Source organism: Grampus griseus, assembly GCF_964374135.1.
Source record: "Grampus griseus genome assembly, chromosome: 10".
Classification (NCBI taxonomy): Eukaryota; Metazoa; Chordata; class Mammalia; order Artiodactyla; family Delphinidae; genus Grampus; species Grampus griseus.
In genome coordinates, this window is record NC_139004.1 from 28,485,505 (window position 1) to 28,503,360 (window position 17,856).

General features: G+C 42.7%; 1 protein-coding gene across 5 annotated transcripts in view; it reads left to right on the forward strand.

Moving 5' to 3' along the window:
- Positions 1–17,856, forward strand: part of ADGRF5 (adhesion G protein-coupled receptor F5) — a 108,956-nt gene that overhangs the window by 22,508 nt on the left and 68,592 nt on the right. For 4 of the 5 annotated variants that reach the window (XM_082663754.1, XM_082663757.1, XM_082663756.1 and 1 more), the window contains exon 1: positions 12,177–12,406. The exons of the other annotated variant lie outside the window; for it this stretch is intronic. The gene's annotated coding sequence lies outside the window, so the exon portion shown is untranslated. Of the gene's footprint in view, positions 1–12,176; positions 12,407–17,856 lie in introns of those variants that run through there. 5 annotated transcript variants of the gene reach the window in all.

Consider the following 17,856-nt stretch of genomic DNA (forward strand, 5'->3'; position numbering starts at 1 on the left):
ATCACCATGCAGTGGCAATTCCAAACAATGTCAGTGGCAAAATACTCTTCCAAAAAAAAACTTTTGTTGGTCTAAGTTCTAAACAATTGCTGTCATCACGGGTGAGTTTCAGTAATAGAATCTAAGCTGCTAGTTACCATATTTGTATTACTTATTTTTTATTCATTTTTATCAGAGTATAGTTGCTTTACAATGTTGTGTTAATTTCTGCTGTACAGCAAAGTGAATCAGCTATACGTATACATATATCCCCTCTTTTTTTGGATTTCCTTCCCATTCAGGTCACCCCAGAGCAGTGAGTAAAGTTCCCTGTGCTATACAGTAAGTTCTCACTAGTTATCTGTACGTAGTAGTGTATATATGTCAATCCCAATCTCCCAACTCATCCCACCCCCGTTCCCTGCGCCCCCCATATCCATATGTCTGTTCTCTACATTTGTGTCTCTATTTCTGCTTTGCAAATAAGTTCATCTGTATCATTTTTCTAGATTCCACACATATTTAATAAAGATTGTGTTCTACATAGAAGTTGATTCAGAAAACTCAGTCATATACTGGCTCCTGGCACAGAGGGACTCCACTACATGTTCGTGTTCCAAGAATAAGTTCCTAATGGTTTGGAACTGTCTGAGGTTGCTTGAAGTGACTCTATCTCCTGGGGCATGACATATCCCTGCATTTGAACAGCAGGCTAAAAATAAGTAACATTAGCACAGTAATTGTAGAGACAAATAAACGGAACGAGTTGCTTCAATTCTGTCATTCTATGGGACTTCATAGAGTTCTGATTTGTGTTTAAAATTGAAAACAGTGAAGCAGAGTACTACCCGCATGGTGTACTCTTTATTTGACAACTACACGTTTTAGCTCACACCTCAATGTTTTACCGAAAATTAATATTTAAGTGAAAATTTTTTCTCTTTTTTAATTGTTTTAAATCTAAAGAATTAATCAAGAAAATAAGGACTATTACTGAAAATAATGTTCTCATATAAAAGAGGGTAGAGTTAATAAAAAAATCTGGTCCAGATGTCAAATATACTAGATGCTTCCATGGTCCAGAATTATGAGTGCAGGCTGTTGCCTTCTTCAATTGGATTTTACAATGCAGAGAAGTGAGTGTGTGAGAGAGAGAGAGAGAGAAAGACAGACAGAGAGAGACAGAGAGAGGGAGGTGAACACATGCATGCGTGTGCCCGTGTGCATGTGTGTATTCATGGGTGTAGGGAACCAGTTTCCACTCTTTGTCGTTATGTGATTCCTGGGAAATTTTATGATGTCAACCATAGAAGTTTACTTAAATATCGCTCCTGTTAGTATATATAAATATCCCTGATCAGGCATTTGTTGTATAAGGTGATTCTGGCACTTAAGAAGGGAAGATATGGGACCATTTCTGATGTAGACCAGTAGGTGATCCAAGGGCTGGAGCTCATTCATAAGAGTGCCCTTGCTTAGTGAGGGTCCAGCCGGTTCAAATAAAGAGTCCTAGGAAGAGGGATGTTTGTGAATATCCCACTGGGTAAAGCACAAAGTCCAGATCTCACTGACTCTAAGTAAAATGGAAAATGGAACATTTGAGGAATTCAGGAAAAGACTAAAAATATCAATATATGTTGTTTTCCCTATCTTAATGTTCCAGGTCAGACAAGGTAAACCGAAGGGGTGTGGTCCTGGAATCACCATGTAATTGTTAATAGGTAGCTATGTTTTGTGTACTATGCACCAGGTCTAAAGATAGTTCAGTGGTCCCAAGAGGCCAGCTTTGAATTATAGGTGGTGATGTAGTTAGGAACAGTCTTGAACTTGGAAACCTGGACTTATTGTTCTGGGACAGGTCGTGGAGCTGTGGGGAGCTGGGCAACTTCCATGCAGCACAGTGACAGTTTGCACAGTGCTGGGCCATTGCCAAGGGCTGTAGCAGCCACTGTGAACACCTTTCCCTTCATCTCTTAACTCCGTTTGTCCCTGAAACACTCAAAAAGTACAGGCTAGAACGCAGGGCAACTAAACTTTGGGTTTACCAACTTGATCACCAAGCACACTGGAAGGTCAGACAGGGTCTCAAGAGTTTGCCATCATGGTATGAAATGGAACAGACCAGTGAATAAAGGAGATTCCAAAGAGATGGCTTATGCACAACTTAGATTTGGGGAGACAGAATTTCATAAACCTATGGGTAGGGCACTCGAAGTGAACAACTAATGCTTTTCCTAATATTAAAACAAGCAAGTTGTTTTGAACAGGAGCTAGTTTACTGAGTAATATGTGTAATATCTGGAAAGTGTGTGCCTTTCCATTTTCTTTAAAAGTTTCACTTCAGGTAAAATAAAAAGTGGTCTAACAAGGTCTTGCTAATGATGGAATAGCTCGTTTCTCCAGGGCTCAATCACAAGCCATCTGGTTTTCCAGCATTCCACATCTCTAGGCTTTTTAAAGCACATTTTTCCTGCTCCCCAAGTAGCTGAACTTCAGAAATGTTGATTAATTTCCATTTGTGCTTCATTTTCCATTCTCACCACTGTGCTCCCAACTTTATGCTTCTCCTCAGTGAGCTTATTTTAGGCCCCTTCTTGGGGCTGGAGTTCAGAACCATTGTTGCTCACGGACACAGGCATCAGCCCAACCTTTTCCGAGTTCTTTCTCAAACAAATGTTGTCATTGTGCCTGACATAGTATGTATTCTTGAAAGAGCATTTTAAAAAGAATACATCATGGCTCTGAAGAACTGAGGGAAGTGGTGGTGGAGGGACCCCACTCTTAAGACATGAAGCAGGAGCCACGGAGCAGGGACTCGGGAGGGAGGTGGGATGTGTCCCTGGGGGATGGGGGGGTGGCCATCTTTAGCACAGGGTTGGCCTTCGCTGGTTGACCAGAAGGTGGTATTGACCTAATAGTGTTAACCTTTGTATTGTAGGTCTTGGGAAATTTATTGAGCACCTCTTATGTGTTGGGGATTTCTAGCTCTACCTTAGAAGTTATTTTCACTCTTTGGTTAAGATGGTGGAATACCTCCCCATCTATGTAGGGGGACTCCTGCAACCCTACTGGGGGGTCTTGGTGGGCATGGTGTGTTAGCAGCCATAACCACGCCGTGACTGTGCCCTTGAAAGCACTGGATTCTCCTGACGGTATAGACATCCTAGCCCCCGAAAACGGGATGAGCCGCAAAACAAAACCTCCCCTTGATTCAGTCATTAAAAATGTATTCGTTGAATACCTACGATGTTCCTTGTTACAGCTACTTAGTATTTTCATATTTTCTATTATAATCTCACCTCCAAATTAGTCATTTTTAACTAATAATTTAAAAAACTAATAGTTAAAAAACAGATTTTAAGTGATCAGTTCTTGAGTGTCCATTTTTCTTTCTTAACTACATTATCTTAAGTTCATGGACGTCACATGAATAAAGTTTGGCGGTGGGTCCACAAACTTGAAAAATATATCTTTATTTTTACGAACCTCTAACTGCAATTTAGGATTTCCTTTAATTAGGAACCTAGGTAACAAGCCACAGCAGTATTAGCAGTACCTATGACTTTGTCACCAATAGAAATCGCAGATATTTTGGTATCACATTACTATATTGCAGACCCTCAAAAATCTAGTTTATTCCCATCACCACATGAAATGTGTGATGGTCATTAAAGCTGCCTCATTAAATTTTTTAATTGAATAAATTAAGAAAGAAGTAAATATATTACTAAATCACATTGTTTTAATATTTTGATAACTATATTTCAATATAATTATTTTCTCTTGTAATCCTATGTATTTTGTTCTATACATTTAAAGGCATTATTCAGAGAAGGAATCATAGTCTTTACCAGATGGCCAAAAGGGTCCATGCCCCCAAATCATTTTTTTTTTTTTTTATCCTACAGTCCTTTCATCCAGGGCCAGGGAGATACAAACTCTTTCAGTCTTTATATGTCTAGAAATATCTTTACTTTGCCCTCATCCATGAATGTTTTTTCAAGTGTGGAACCAGGTGAGGCCAACCTGGAAGAAAGTACAGGTGGAAAAGGATGTGGGACCATGGACAAGGCTTGGGGCAGGCTAAATATAGAGGGCAGGTAGAGAAAGAAAGGGCGCCAAGGGGATTGAGAGGTGGGAGGAACCCGTGGGGTAGGAGGAACATCAGAAGACTGGATGCCAATGGGATTTCAAGGAGGCAGGAGCAGCCAGCTCTGTCACATGGTGCTGCAGAGTCAAGGAGGATGAGAGCAGCAAATGGACCATTGACCATGGTGATGTGGAAACCATGGTGACGGTCATGAGAGTCGCTAGTGCAGAGCTAGGGAAGGAAGATGGATTTGACTGACTTGGGAGCCAAAGAAGAGGGGTGAAGAAGTGGAGACAAAGTCAATGTGTTCAGCTCTTTGGTCAAGAGTTGCTGTAAAGGGGAGCAGAAAAATATTGCAGTCAGTGAGGAAAGAGACAGATGTCAAAGGCTTTTCAAGAGAGATTCTAGAACATGCTGGTGTGCTACTGGGACTGATCCAGTGCTGAAGATGAAAGAGGAAATGGCACCCAGAGCCGAGTGGAGGAAGAGGCAGGTCGTCGGCAGGAGCAGGGCTGAGTCATCCTCTCAAACCAGAGGGCAGTTCAGGTGCAAGAGTGTGGGAAGTTTGCACATAGGAAGATGAGCATTTGATTGATTCTGTTTTCTCAATGAAGTAGGAGGCAAGACTACAGCCAAGAGTGAGGAGAAAAGAGAAAATGTGAAATGGTGATTTGGAGGAGTGAGAAAACCAACATAAATAGAGGATTGTTGGGCCACGTGATTGTAGCAATTCCACCAACAATTAGGATAATTTTAATAAATAAGCTGTCTGTCTGCTCTCAGACACAGATAAGAACTGCTTTCTGAAATACTCCCCCCTTTCCACTATCCCTCACTTCTCTCTAACCCCATTGCCCTCTTTTTAAAAATTTTTTTATTGGAGTGTAGTTGATTTACAATGTTGTGTTAGTTTCAGGTGTACAGCGAAGTGAATCTGTTATACATACACATATATCCACTCTTTTTTAGATTCTTTTGCCATATAGGCTACTACAGAGTTTTGAGCAGAGTTCCCTGTGCTCTGCAGTTGATCCTTATTTGTTATTTATTTTATATATTGTAGTGTGTATATTGTCAATCCCAGCCTCTCAATTTATCCCTCCCCCCTTACCCAATTGCCCTCTTGTTATTAAAGCCTCTTTGATGACTTAAACTAATTCATGCTTACATGCAACTCATTGGAAATGGATAATATATCCACCTTTCAAAGGCATCTGAGTCAGAGCAGAGGTGGTTCCTTCGCTTAAAGCAATTTGTCTCTAAAGGTGTAAGTTTAGGAATTAGAGGCAGGTGGACATAGGTTTATCTATTGCTTCTCAAATCCTCCCACAGAGGTGAGAGTCTACACTGCTTATGTTACCTGGCGCCAAAATTTTCAGACCACTATGGTGCCCTTCACTACACTTTCAGTTCAGCTGTATCCTAATACAATAGAAAGAATCATTTAAACTTCTTTCTTGAAAGGATATAGGCTTTGGCATAATTTACTTAGAGCATCATTTCTGGCACTAATTAAATTGTGGACCAAGCGTCATAAAGAAAAGACTTCAGGTCTAACACAAGCTTAATACTGTCTCTCTCTACTCAGGAATCATCACTGTATCTTAGGCATTAGGGATAGGGATCAACCCCTTACCTGTACCTGGGGAATTGTCTTAATTTGAGGTAAGAAGAAAGGGTATCTGAGTATCCAGAGGGGGTTGGGGCAGGCGCCAAGGCACCATGCTAAGAGTCCTGCCTGGGAAGACAGGAGATATCAATTCTAATTCTGGTTCCGACACTAATGGGTGTTGTGGCCTTGGTGAAGCCTCTCAGCTCCCTCTAGCATGGTCGCTGGAATGAATGATCGCCTGGTCCCCTTGACTCTCAGATCCTGTGATTCTGACTTTTCTTTTGGCATGTGTGACTCTTCAGCTCTCATTTGTCTGGTGCTTTTAGCATCATGGCTATTCACTCATTGGCTTGATAAATTCTGAGGAAATCACCTCTCCGATCAAAGGCAAAAATGGGGGAACCTTTGTTTTGGTGGCAGAGGAAGTGTTGAGGCCCTGAATCGGGATGGAAAGTGCCCTTATGGGGACTAGGGATGTTAGCAGATGCCCTCACTGCTGCCTGAGGCATATGATACCTGCATCAGAGCACCTGCACCCAGGACACACAGTGAAGGAGCAGAAGTTAGAAGAGGAGCCACCACCCATGTTCACATACAAAGGAACTTGCACACTTGAGACCAGATTCAGCTTCCTTCAAAACAGCTTCCTTCCCAGACCAAGACAAGAAGGAATGCCCATGTCCTCAAATACCTAGCTCTTCTCCATGTTGCTGAAAGAGAGGGTAGTGGGGATGGGGGCGGGGATAAAGGAGGAGGAGTCAGTGATACATGTGGTCCATCAATAACTCTGACATCCGTGCACACCAAGGCTGCAGCGTGTGGCTGATATATGGGCAACAGTATGCACTTCCTGCTGCATGGATGGGCTAGTGGGTCACCTGTAAGAGCCAAAGGTGGAATCCAAAGGCTAGGGATGATTGCCAGGCCACTGACGGTCAACCCTGCATAAGAAAAGGTCAACAAAGGCCAAGAGAAGGCTGTTGATGTCACCTCTACAGATCTGTCTCCATTTGCTGCATTTTCTGCATTTCATCTGCATCTGTCTCCATTTTCCCATATGCTGTCTCTCCCTCTTCCAAGAAAAGGCAGGGAAGGTAGTCTTGGCTGTGGTCCAAAATAGGACTTCACTTGGAGGGTGCTTTGGATCTCTGACCGAAGCTAGGACCATCACGGGAGACATAAGAAGGTGGCTGGAACATGGCAGTCAACTGTATCCAGTTGGTCCAAAAGATGGAAAGCTTTGGGATCTACCACAGCAAAATAATGTAAGTATCTGAAAGATACTTACGCCAAGAAGGCATAATAAATCTGTCTATGGGTGGAATGGATCCAGTAACAGCAAATGCAAATAAAACCTGAGAGGCCGCAGCTGAGTACAAATATGATCAACTCCAATTAGCAGAGACTCTGCCAAGATACACACACAAGATAAGAAGAAGACCATTTGTATACCATAAAACCACCCAATTTTCTGTCGGTTTCTTCCTTGCATAAGGACAGGTCAGTGCCAGAGGGGAATTTTCCTGGCTCGTTATAGAAATAACAAAGGAGAGCTGACCCTGAGTCACACTGGGTCAAAAGTGTTACCAACATCTGGTTGTGGATTAAAAAAAGACAAATAGGGCGTACCCTGCCAAGACGTGGAAGTGTGAGCGTTTTACAAGTAGAATAATTATGGACTTTGGTGTCTACCTCTGCTGTGTATATACTAACATCGTGGCGTTCTTACCTTTGCTTTCATGTTACACTTTCAAATATGCTTCTTTAGTGAACCAAATAGGCATCTCTCCCCTCAGGGAGCTTACACCCTAGTGGAGGGTTAGAAGGTGGAGACAGCCAATAAAATAAATAAGTACATTATAGTGTATTAGAGGTGATATGTGATATGGAAAAAATTCATCAGGGAAGGTGGTTGGGAGGACTGAAGTGTGAGGTATGGTGGTCAGGGAAGGCCTCACTAAGGAAGCAATGTTTGGGCAAAGGTGGGAATGAGGTGAGGGAGTGAGACACGAGGATATCTGGGCTAAAAGCATCCAGGCAGAGAGAATGGCCAGTGCCAAGACTCTGGGATGGCACAACCTGGCTCACAGGAAAGCCGGTATGGCTGGAGCAACGTGGAAAGAAGGAGAGGAATTAAGGGAGGATATGGTGGGAGGAGCAAAGCTGCCAATGGTCTAGACCTTACAGGCCACTGAAAAGACGTTCACCTTGACTGTGTGAGATGAGAGCATGGCTGAGCGCAGGTGGACATTACATAGCTTAGATCTTATGAAGACCATTTCAACTGCAGTCTTACACAGAGACCAATTAGAGGTAAAGATGATCATCCAGGCAAGAGGTGATGATGGTTTGATGAGAGTGATAGCAGTGGAAGGGGTAAGAAATACCCAACCACGCGTGTATTTTGGAGGTAGAAAGGATTTGTTGACAAATTAAAGTGTGCAAGGGAGGACTCGAGGATGAGTCTTAGAGTTCTGGTCTGGCTAACCTGGAAGGATGGAGACGCCCTTCACTGAGATGGGAGAGACTGTTGGAAAAACTAGCTTGGGAGAGAAGACCAGTTTTGTTTTCGGACATGTTACGTTTGAGAGCCTATTGAAGATACAAGTGGATTTATCAAGTGAGAAGTTGGATGTACTGGTCAGAAGTGCAGGAGTGAGGTCTGTGATTGAGGTAGATGTTTGGAAGTCACCAGCACAAAGTTTTAAACCACAAAACTGGTGGAGATCACCTGGGGAATAAGTGTCAACAGAGAAGAGTTCCAAAGACTGAGCCATGGGACATGCCAGTGTTAAGAGGAGAACCCAGGCATGGAATGAAATGAAGCAGTTTCCTTATGTTTGCCTTTTTAAAAAAAAATTTATTGGAGTATAGTTGAGTTAGCTTCAGGTGTACAGCAAAGTGATTCAGTTGTACATATATTCATTCTTTTTCAGACTCTTTTCCCATATAGGTTATTACAGAATATTGAGTAGAGTTCCCTGTGCTATGCAGTAGGTCCTTGTTGGTTATCTATCTTACATATAGTAGTGCGCATATGTTAATCCCAAGCTCCTAATTTATCCCTCCCTCCCCACATTTCCCCTTTGGTAACCATAAGTTTGTTTTTGAAATCTGTGAGTCTGTTTCTGTTTTGTAAATAAGTTCATTTTGTATCATTTTTTAAATTAGATTCCACATATGAGTGATATCGTATAATATTTGTCTTTCTTTGACTTACTTCACTTAGTATGATAACCTCTAGGTCCATCCATATTGCTGCAAATGGCATCATTTCATTCTTTTTTATGGCTGAGTAATATTCCGTTGTATCTATGTACCACATCTTCTTTATTCGTTCCTCTGTCACTGGACATTTAGGTTGCTTCCATGGCTTGGCTATTGTAAATAGTGCTGCAGTGAACATTGAGGTGCATGTACCTTTTCAAATTATGGTTGTCTCCGGATATACGCCCAGGAGTGGGATTGCTGGACCATACGGTAGTCCTTTTGTTTGCTTTTATGGATCAGCTAGGACATGCCAGCACCGAGTGAGGAGCTGGGCATATGATAAATAAGACGGGGCCCGGCCCTCAAGGCACTTACAGTCAATGCATTAAGCATTAAAATGATCATTTGAGTGCAGTCTGGTACCTGCAGAAAGACACATACCTGATAGTTTGGGGTCAGGGAGAGGAAACACATGGCCCAGCCGGGGAGAGCTAGGAGGGTCCTTGGAAGAAATAACATCTGCAATTTAACTGGACATTAAAAGTTAGCCAGATGAAGAAGGGGGAAGGGCAGAGGCGTGACACAGCCTGGAGCATGCTGGGAAAGACACATTTATTTGGTGCTGACACTTCTGCCTGAGCAAATAGCTCTGTCTCCAATGAGGTTATCCCCTCAAGCCCTAAGAGGTGCCTCATACTAACGCAAACATAGATTAACACGACTAGTGAATTAGTTACTCAGGCTGCACCATCGCAGTCTGGTTGAAGTCTGGGTTCAATTTGCCACCAACTACAACATCTTAGAACTCAGGAGAAGGGCTCTGTCCCAGCCAACGGCAGGGCAGCTGTAGCTGCGACAGGGCAAAGTCTTCCCATCAGCAGTGAATTCTGGGTTGCAGCTGAGACCATATGGTGGTCCCGTTTTCTGTTTGTCTTTGTTTTCATTGTAAAGTGAGTGCCACGAGCACAGAGTGTTCCTAGCAACAAACAGGACTATGGATGAGAGAGGAATTGCTCTTCAGTGAGGCAAAGGGACAGCCACCTTGACAGCGCCCTGTCCCATGTCAGAGTTGATGGCATCCCACAAACCAACGCAAATAGGGAAAAGACAGCGCTTTCAAAGAAGCGTTAACCCAGGAGCTGACTGACAGCAGGGTGTTTTTTAAGACAAGATGCATCTGAGTCAAGGTCCCCCACGTTGTCACTCTTTTTTGAAGTATCAAGGTCTGCAAGCTTTCCTCTCCCGGAGTGGGCGAACTCTGCCACCAGACATTCAGTTCTCTCTTACAGTTACTTTCCAAAGCCGCCAGCCTGCAAAGTTCTGTTAGTGTCCTTTACCCCCATGATAATGTACAGGCTTCTCCTACGTTTTCTTCATTCCTTCCAACACAGCTGGTGTCGTTCATCTGCATCTATACTAATCCACTCAAGATACCCCCAAAGGAACCACATCTCATGACAAACACAAGAAGGTATATTTTAGAGGCATCTTCAAATGCCCGCCTGTACGGAACCAGAGGCAAAGCCAGCAGAAAACAAAGGCAAAGACAGTACCAAATCCCTACATGATATTACAACAAAACCCTCTTTTCTGCAGAAATACCGATAGCTAACACACATGCTCACTAAATGCCAGGCACTGTTATAAGCCTTTATACATGTACGGAACTCATTTAATCTTCCCAACAACCCTGAGGTAGGTCTTATTATTAACCTGATTTTACAGAAGAGGAAACTGAGGCACAGAAAGATGAAATAACCTGTTAAGTTTCTGAGGAGCTACTAGTGGGCAGATCTGGTGTCCACACGCTTAACCCCAGGCTACTTTGCATTCTCAAGACTCAGGTGTTCTCTACTACTTAAATTTAATATTATAGGTTTTTAGTATAAAAAAGAATCTGGAATGTCTTTGTCCATTTCGTATAGAAAAAGTCAATACCACAAATATTTAGTGTAAGAAATTTGGAATCCATTTGACCCTTGAACAACGTAGGGGTTAAGGGCACTCCCCCGACCCCCGCACTCGAAAATCTGTGTATAACTTTACAATCAGCGCTCCGTATCCTGGTTCCACATACAAGGAGTCAACCAGCTAACTGTGGATCGTGTCATACAGTCGTGTGTAGTTAGCGAAAAAAATCGGCGTGTAAGTAGACCCAAGCACTTCAAACACACATTGTTCAAGGATCAACTGTATTCTAAGACATGATTTAAGCTGTTTGCCTCTGTGTGTATGTGTCTTAATATTCTTCTTATTTATTTATTTACTTATTGGTCAAGGGTAGTATTTTATTTATTTTTTATAGAATTAGTTTTTAAATTGAAGTATAGTTGATTACTATGCTTTTTAAAAATGTATTTAAATTTATTTTGAAATAGAAATTCACAGTTCTTGTTTGTGGGTAAGATTAGGCCATGTTTTCTTATCTGTAGGGATGTTATTTTGCTCCTTCTTCTTTTTTTAAAAAAAATTTATTGGAGTATAGTTGCTTTACAATGTTGTGTTAGTTTCTGCTGTACAGCAAAGTGAATCAGCTATATGTATACGTATATCCCCTCTTTTTTGGATTTCCTTCCCATTTAGGTCACCACAGAGCACTGAGTAGAGTTCCCTGTGCTATGCAGTAGGTTCTCACTGACTATTTTATACATAGTGATTCTAATTCATTTTAAACCCAACCACCTGACTGCAGCCTGTCAACCTGCCCTTTTCCAGGTATCTCCTTATCTTTAAACATTAGTGTTATTGAGATGATATTTTAAGTGTTACAGAATTTGTAGTTAGATGCACAAATATTCATAGAGTTTCCCTGGAAATCTGGGAGAACTGGATGCCCCTGAAGGTGACATATTTGAAGTGCAACCCTCCCTTAAGCCCGGGGCTAGGACTAAACAACCTCACTAGGTCTTCTCGTATTCAAGATTTTTTTAATCTCTGATTTCTTGGTGCCACTAGAAAGGAAACTCATTGATAATTGTAATTTCCTTTCTGAAAACGCAATCTCATTTAGTGGACATCTTTCAAAGGTTTAAACCAGGCATCCTACACCGGCCATGAGCTCTAACACATTTGGGGTCCTCTCTGGTTTCATTTTCTGAACTTTTTCTTGGAGAAAGGAAAACAAAAACTAGGGCATTGGCCAAACAAGTCTGGCCACTCAGTGAATAGGTTTCCAGATAAGAATGACCTGAAGGACTTCCCATGGGCGTGAGGGAAATCGCATGCGCCATCCAGGGAAGAGGACCAGAAACCACTTCTTGCTTTCAAACAGCGCCTAGCCATCGGGGATGGCCCTGTGAGGCTCGGAGGACCACGGCAGGAAGGCACTGGTCAGCAGCGAGACTAAGCTCGGCTTGGAGCTGCCGGACCTGCCTGAGCCCTCCCGACGAGTCCTGCTTGACTCTCCCTTCACCGAGCATGAGGCTGTGGGGTGAATGGCCTCGTAGTGGAGACCTGGAAGTTTGTTAGACGTCTGATCAGAGCAGGAGCCGGCCTGGGACAACGGTGCTGGGAAGGTAACAGGCATTTCTCCTAATGGGGGTCTGTCTCCCTCTGTAGCAAGATCTCAGGGGCAGCTAGGTCACTCTGACACTGCTTTAAGTCATCTTTCAGTTACGACCCTCTGCCTGATTTTCTTTTCTGTAGCTGTGACGTGTGTTGGGAGCACAGAGCATGTCTGGTCAAGGGCATTTTGCATGCAGGCTGTTGGTTAAGTTGGTGACACTGCATTTAGGGAGACTGAGTGTCAGGCAGTGAGCTGGGATGCTTTTAGGATTTCCTCTAAAATAAAAAAAGCTTTCCTTTCCTTTTTCTTTCTTTTTAATTAGTTTTCCCATCCCTGAGCCAGAAAGTACCGTAAAGACCAGAGCATTTTTGAATTGCTATGTGAGTGTATCCATGCCAGGCAGCAGGGGAGGCTACCCCGAGTGTAGCAGGAGGGGCATGGGTATCCTCAGGTCCCAGGCAGTCCTGGGAATGTGAAATGTAAGATGCTGCCCCACCCAGACTGAGGGGAAAGGGGTTTGCAGGTCAGCGCTGGGAAGGATGTCAGGAAAAGTGCTGGGATCAAGAGCAGGCAGGCTTGTCTCGAGTGTTCTAGAAGGAAGGAAATGCCCTATGATGTGTGGTTTGCTTAAACCATTTTTTTAAACATCTTTATTAGAGTATAATTGCTTTACAATGTTGTGTTAGTTTCTGCCATACAACAGAGTGAATCAGCTATACGTGCACATATATCCCCATATCTCCTTCCTCTGTATCTCCCTCCCACCCTCCCTATCCCACCCCTCTAGGTGGACATAAAGCACCGAGCTGATCTCCCTGTGCTATGTGGCTGCTTCCCACTAGCTATTTTACACTCATGCCACTCTCTCACTTCGTCCCAGCTTACCCTTCCCCCTCCCTGTGTCCTCAAGTTCATTCTCTATGTCTGCGTCTTTATTCCTGCCCTGCCCCTAGGTTCTTCAGAACCTTTTTTTTTTAGATTCCATATATATGTGTTAGCATACGGTATTTGTTTTTCTGTTTCTGACTTCACTCTGTATGACAGACTCTAGGTCCATCCACCTCACTCAAATAACTCAATTTCGTTTCTTTATATGGCTGAGTAATATCCATTGTATATATGTGCCACATCTTCTTTATCCATTCATCTGTCGATGGACACTTAGGTTGCTTCCATGTCCTGCCTATTGTAAATAGAGCTGCAATGAACATTTTTGTATATGACTCTTTTTGAATTATGATTTTCTCAGGGTATATGCCCAGTAGTGGGATTGCTGGGTTATATGATAGTTTTATTTTTAGTTTTTTAAGGAACCTCCATACTGTTCTCCATAGTGGCTGTATCAATTTACATTCCCACCAACAGTGCAAGAGGGTTCCCTTTTCTCCACACCCTCTCCAGCATTTGTTGTTTGTAGATTTTCTGATGATACCCATTCTAACAGGTGTGAGGTGAAACCTCATTGTAGTTTTGATTTGCATTTCTCTAATGATTTAGTGATGTTGAGCAGCTTTTCATGTGCCTCTTGGCCATCTGTATGTCTTCTTTGGAGAAACGTCTATTTAGGTCTTCTGCCCATTTTTGGATTAGGTTTAAACCATGTTTTCTTGTACTTTGTAGAAAGCCAGGCCACACCACTTCACTGCAGCTCAGTTTTTCCCTTCATAAAGGGCTAATGTTTGGGGCCTTTCATTTTTGAATTACACAAGTAATGCATGACTATATTCGTACTATAATAGACTATGCCTAACAGTTTTTCAAGTCCCGCACACCCGATATGCATTAGTTTTTTTCCCTCCCCAAATTTATCCCATCAGTTGTTTGCTGTGTATGTTACCAGTTAAATGACTTGTTTTTCTGTCTTCCCAGCTCTTAGGACAAGTCAGGGCACATAGGAGTACAAGAAATTCTCATTGTCAGATCCATGTATTGTTCTTTAACAATACCGTCCTCTCACTGGAAAGAAAAACTAATACATGGGGAATGTGAACAGCTCTTTCAATATTTAGAAAAGTTTGGAAGAGTTTTATTCATTTTCGGCATTATTATTTTTGTGTTGGTTTTGGCAACTAATAGTATTCATAACAATTTCCCAGGGATTAAATTCTAGATTTTTCAACTAGTAGCTTGGGCCTCTCTCCTGAAGGCCATCAAAGGCCTTCTGTTCTGGAAAATAAAAGAAAAGAAAATTAACCAGATAGATAGATGGATGGATGGATGGATGGATAGATAGATGATAGCTAGCCAGCTAGATTAAGTGGTTGGCTCTGGGAAAATGGGGAGAGTGTGGGAGAGATTCCCTTTTCATTTAGTGGATAATAGTTGGGTTTAACAGATGGGTTCATTTTCTATTTCTTCTAGCTTTCTGTAAAAAGGTGGCCTTTTTTTTTTTTTCCTTCCATACATTATTATGAGACAAGTGAATAAGAAGAAAGCACTGTGAACTAGTCGGTATGGGTCATGGAGAGAGGATCTGGAATGAAGTTGCATGAGCAACGTCAAGTCCAAGAATAATCACAAAATACTTTCAGTTGCTACTTGGCATCTTCTTGCCCTTCCCAAGGCTTCTCTACCCCAAACTAGAGGGCCAGTTGGCCCTGCTGATTTTGGACATTCTCTGGTGCTTTCTTGACCATCCTGTTAAATTTGCCTGCCTTGACTCTTTCTCAGGGTAATTCAGTTAATCATTTCACCCTACTGCGCAGTGCTAGCCCCTGATAGAGACCACCTCATCCTTCACCATGTCATAGGTAAAGCAGGTAACTTGTTCCCATTTTGTGGAATACAAAAATGAGAGGCTCGGAGGTTTCGTTGTTTGCTCAGCATCTCACAATTAATCTTTTGGGGGCACTGAAATAAGAAGAAGCCCAGATGTCTGCCTTTCCAACATAAGGATAAAAGTCATGTGGAATAGAGAATGAATGGGATTGGCTAGATTCTATCAACTTGGTAGCAACATGGATTCCCAGTTGTGCTGGAAGTCTGTAGGCAGATTAAGCTATTGCCTGGTCCAGATTTTAGCAGATTCTAATGCCTGCTGTCCATTGGTATCACCCCCAGAAACTTAACAAAAAGAAAACGATGCCCAGACACTTCCCTGGAACAACTGAGTCAGAATCTCTGGGGAAACGGCTCGGGCATGGTTTTTTTGTGTGGTTCGTTTGTTTTTAAACCTCCAAAGTGATTCTGTTATGCAGTGAGGGTTGAGAACCACTGAGTCCAAACTGTAAGAGATAAAGTCTAAATTGAGAAGCAGAAGTGATAACCGCTTCATGGAGCCGAGAAGTTGGGGGCAGGAGTCCCAGCAGCTGTGAACATCATGGATTAGGATTTTGGCGGCCCTATTTATGAGAGGAACAGTCCCGTCTCACGTCTGCAGGTGAGAATGAAGAGGCATCTCTACTCCCCAGACAATGGCACTGCCTTTCAAGTTTAAATCAGAACAACCCCACTGGCTTCCCTGCAGATTCATGGGCTCCCTGTTACTTGCAGAGTTTACAAAATCAGATGAAATGTTCTAGGTAAACAGGACGTGCTCTTCTGCCGCCAAATGACTACGGGGGTGGGGGTCATCTATTCTACTCAGTGTCATTTTAACATGTGTCTCAGTTCCCAGAAAAAGAAATACTAATTATCCTTTGCATGATCTGCCGCTTTCTGGATTGATTTATAGATGGATAGACAATAATTCAGAGCTGTTTGGGTTTTTTTAATAGATTTTATTTATTTACTTATTTATTTTTGGCCGAGTTGGGTCTTCGTTACTGCGCGCGGGCTTTTCTGTAGTTGTGGCGAGCGGGTGTTACTCTTCGTGGCGGTGCCTGGGCTTCTCATTACAGTGGATTCTCTTGTTGCAGAGCACGGGCTCTAGGTGTGTGGGCTTCAGTAGTTGTGGCACGTGGGCTCAGCAGTCGTGGCTCACGGGGTTAGTTGCTCTGCGGCATGTGGGATCTTCCTGGACCAGGGATCAAACCTGTGTCCCCTGCATTGGCAGGTGGATTCTTAACCACTGCGCCATCAGGGAATCCCCAGAGCTGTTTTTTAATCAGAAGCTGTGTCCCTAGAAACTTCCTCGCTGACATTTCTCAGTAAAATCCAAATTAGTATCACTCATCGCTGTAATCTTTGTCTCCTTTATAAGGAGCACTGGGTGGGGGTGGGGCCTCTCAGCCTCAGTTTCCCCAGGTCCTGGGAGTTTCAACACAGAGTAGGTGCTGCAGGAAGGCTTGTTGGGTTAAATATCTGTGTTGAGGCGCTATGAATTCACACGTTATTTACCAGCTCAGCATTTCAACTCACGTTGTCTGATTCTAGTGATGATGGTTAAAATAACTGGCGTCTTGCCTGTTTCCTAAAAGAAAATCACAAAGGTGAAACCTTTAAAGTCACAGCTTAGTGGAAGCATTTACGGTGATAGGTGTGCAAAGAGCTGTGGAATTACAAAGACAGAGAATCCTTTCCTTTAATCAGCTTATACTCGGAATGGGAGGCAAGGCACCGGCCTTGGGAATTTTAATAATAACAGGTAATATTTACTGAGTACTTATTATGTGCCAGGCACTGTGTTCAGTGCTTTACAAAGACTGTTAAGTCATATAGTTATTCCAATAATCCAATACCTCAGGTACTATTATAATACGTACTTTATAGACAAAAGGACACAGAGTTTTAAGTAAGTTGCCCGAGGCACACAAAGCTGGCAAGTAGGGAAGTTGGGATTCCAGCTCAGGCAGCCTGACTTACCAGTCCAGAGGCCTAATTCCTACGCTGTGCTCCAAAAACCACAACAGTGCTGCAAAAAAATCCAAATGCCAGGGCCAGCAGAGTAGCGGAGGAGAGAAGTGCAGAGTAGTCCAAAGAATGATGTATCGCTCGAAAGACAAGAAAAGAGGCATGTGCTATAAAGGGTAAGAGCTCAGATTCGGCAACAGAGTTGGCTACATACTGTGTGACTTGGGGGGTGTGATTTCATCTACCGAAGTCTCAGTTTCTCCATCAGTAAAATGGGGATATTGCTATTTCAAACAATATAGGATTTAAGGATTAAATGAGCCTAGTACATGCAGAGCGCTTAGTCTAATGCCAGCATATAGCGAGGGCTTGATAAATGATAGCAACTGTTGTTACTAAGGGAATAAGCAAGACCTGAAATAATGAGTAAATCTCAGAAGGGAGGAGTGGGTCATTTCAGCTGCCACGAATAGTGTGAGAGGAAGCTAAGAGCTAGCAATCCATTCAACCAATATTTGTTGTTAATATTTGGGACACATTTTGCAAAAAAAGGTACAATAACAGCTTGTGAGTAGGTCAGCCTGTTCTGTATCCAAGTGTCATGGAAGAAAAATGTAGCAGGGCTGGGTTTTCCTTAGGTTGCGGTGACCATGCTTGCCAGGTGAATTCTCTGAGCATTTGAGAATGTTCAGAGTACTTGAATGTGGTACAGTAGCAATCTATGAAAAA